Source organism: Kogia breviceps, chromosome 2 (genome assembly GCF_026419965.1).
Source record: "Kogia breviceps isolate mKogBre1 chromosome 2, mKogBre1 haplotype 1, whole genome shotgun sequence".
In the NCBI taxonomy this organism is placed as follows: Eukaryota; Metazoa; Chordata; class Mammalia; order Artiodactyla; family Physeteridae; genus Kogia; species Kogia breviceps.
In genome coordinates, this window is record NC_081311.1 from 69,962,896 (window position 1) to 69,965,980 (window position 3,085).

General features: G+C 45.3%; 1 non-coding gene across 1 annotated transcript; it reads left to right on the top strand.

Annotated features, from left to right (window-relative positions):
• The first annotated feature begins 1,541 nt into the window (after positions 1–1,541).
• Positions 1,542–1,676, top strand: LOC131751690 (small nucleolar RNA SNORA70). Its single transcript, XR_009334259.1, has one exon. It is a non-coding gene; the product is annotated as a small nucleolar RNA SNORA70 (small nucleolar RNA).
• Positions 1,677–3,085: the final 1,409 nt, after the last annotated feature.

Here is a 3,085-nt window from a genome sequence, read left to right on the forward strand (position 1 = left end):
TGGCAGCATCTAGTAAAGATCTAAATGATGCATATCCTTCAAGTTGGCAATACCTATATAGTTCTTTTAGGTATATATACTATAGTATATAATGAGGCTAGTATAAGGATGATGATTGCAGCAATAGCAAATCACTTAAATGTTCAATAGAGGAAATTTTAAAATAAAGTATATTATATTCAAACATGAAATATTATAAAGTGGTGAAAAGGAAAATTAGAATTTCATGTATCAACATGGATAAATCTCAAAAAACACAATGAGCAATGTAAGTTGCAGAATGATGTGTATGCTAAAATACCACTTCTACAAAGCTTGAAAAAATACTCTATAGTCTTTATGGATACATACATATATGGCAATAGTATTGCTATGATCTGAAAGTCTATGTCCCTCTAAAATTCATATGTTGACATCTTAATGCTCAATCCAATGACATTAGGCGGTGGGGCCTTTGGGGGGTGATTAGGTCATGAGGGTGGAGCCCTCATGAATTAGCTTAATGCCTTCATAAGGGGACAAGAGAGCTCCTTTGTTCCCTTCCACTATGTGAGGATAACGAGAACTCTGCAACCCTGAAGAGGGCCCTCACATGACCATGCTGGCACTTTGATCTCAGTCTACCAGCCTCCAGAACTGAGGGTAACAAATTTCTGTTGTTAAAAAGTCACCCAGCCTGTGGTATTTTGTTATAGCAACCCGAGTGGGCCAAGACAAGCATTAAACACTCACAGCATTAAAAAACACAAAATTCAGGACGGTGATTACCCTTCTAGGTAGGCAAGCAGGGGACTGGAATTGAGGACAAGTACACAGGGAACTTCAACTAAATCCATGAATTTCTACATTTTTTAACCTGAGTGAAATTTAATAGGATGTTAAAAGGGGTTTTCTTAATATCTTTGAAATTCAGCTAAGGCCCTAAAGCCAAAGAAACTTACTAGACACATTCTACAGAATTTTATAACAAATGACCTTCAAATATCTTAATCCCCATCTGTCATCTCCAGTCATTTTAAAAGGCTATACATTCACTGATGCTTTGAACAGGGCACTTTGAATGGGGATCTTTAGGAGGAGAAAGGCTTTGGCTCCCCTACACCCCCCATTGGCTCACCCCGCCCCCCCATTGCCAAGCCAAGTGAGGGGCCCCAAGCAAATCAGTTATAGAGACTAGAAGTACCTACAAGAGTGGAGACTGGTGTCTGTTTCCCGGCTGGATGTTTGCAGAGCCCTGACATTGCAGGCCCTGGTGCTGCTTCAAGACCAGCAAGAGCAAGCGTTCTCAGGAGAGCCAATGATCATCAGCAGACATTTGTTGGCATCTGTGCCTGGGCTCTTATGCCCATCTGGAGAAATGCAAAGGCAGGAGACTGGCTGGGGCAACACACAGTTACAGAGTGGGGAGAGAGGGCTGATTAGATGGGCAAACTTTTTGCAGGAAAAGGATGCATGTTTTCCCATTGACCAAAAGGCCCTGCAAGGAGTAGCTAGGCGTGAGTCATCTTGTAGAAACTCTGCGGCCCAAGAACACAGCTTCCTTGCAGCCAGTTAAGCCGACTGTGCTCTTTTCCCCATGGGGGCCCGGTGCGCAATGGCTGCAAACAGCAGCCTCCCCGGTAGTGTATGCAGCCTGTTGCCTGTATGGGTTGCCCTAAGGGACCTTGGAGACAGCCCTTTCCAGTGGACATTAATGACTGGCATGCTGTCCCCAATCTAGGCTCCAGACAGGTATGCGTGGTGTCTTTGGAAAGCCCCAGCGCACAGTGGCCGGGGTCCACATTGGCCAGGTCATAATGTCCATCCGCACCAAGATGCAGAACAAGGAGCATGTGATTGTGGCCCTCCGCGGGGCCAAGTTCAAGTTCCCTGGCAGCCAGAAGATCCACATTTCCAAGAAGTGGAGATTTACTAAGTTTAATGCAGATGAGTTTGAAAACATGGTGGCAGAAAAGCAGCTCATCCCAGATGGCTGTGGGGTCAAGTATATCCCTAATCGTGGCCCTCTGGACAAATGGCGGACCCTGCACTCATGAGAGCCTTGGCGCTGCCCCCTCCCTACCCATGCCCACCAATAAACTCTACTTTCTTGTCCCTGTAAAAAAAAAAAAACAGAGCACAGCTTCCTGAGGCAAGGGTCCCCAGCAGGAAGAGGCTTTAGCCCCAAAGATGTGGGGCAAAGGCTGATAGTGAATTTCAAGAAGCTAACTGAAGTATATCTGGAACAGTATGAAGCCCCATTCATGGGTTCTCCAAGCAAACTACACCCACACCTGAATGCTTAAATTAATGGAGGCGATGAGGTCCAGCCAGCAGTAGGCAAGAGAGGGCTATACACAACACCAGCTAAGTACAAAGATTGTTCTGCTCCTCTTTAATCTGTATGCTGGGCCCCATGCTAAGAGCAATCAGAAAGCAGGAGAGAGGCGAGAACCAGTCAGAAAAATCACTCAAAGGAAAGCCATGATCTCCTACGTCACAGAGGCAGCAGTAAGAAGAGTTAAAAAATATTCCATTTGAGCTGCACATGATATCGGACTAAGCTTTTGCATGTCCCAAAACGGGACTCCTCTTACAGCTAAATGTTAGCGAAGAGCTATGGAATCTATCAGAAATGTCAGTCAAGTCAAGAAAGGGAGATTTAGCAGGGTGTCACTGAAAGCCATTGTGAGAGAAAAAGTTTGTTTCTCATTTCTGTCTCCCAGAGTTTAGCCCTGGGCTGAACTCATTCCATGAGGCAGTTATACAAACAGGGCAAAATGTTACTGTTTATTAAAGCTTGATGATGGTTTGGTCTGTAGCAGCCTTCAAGATGGCCCCTATTCATACCCTTTTGTAGTCCCCTGCCACAGGGTACCAAGGCTGGTTTGTGTGACCAATAACATCTGGTAGAAGTTAAGTTAACTTACTTCTGAGATTAGGTTCTAAAAAAAGACGGTGGCTTCCCTCCCTCCCATCTCCCCCTCCCCCAGCCCTTGCTCTGGGAGAAGCAAGTCCTATGAAGAGTTCTACTTGTAGAAGAACTGAGCCTCTGGCCAACAGCCAGCCGGAAACTGAAAACTGCCAACAACATGAGTGAGCTGGG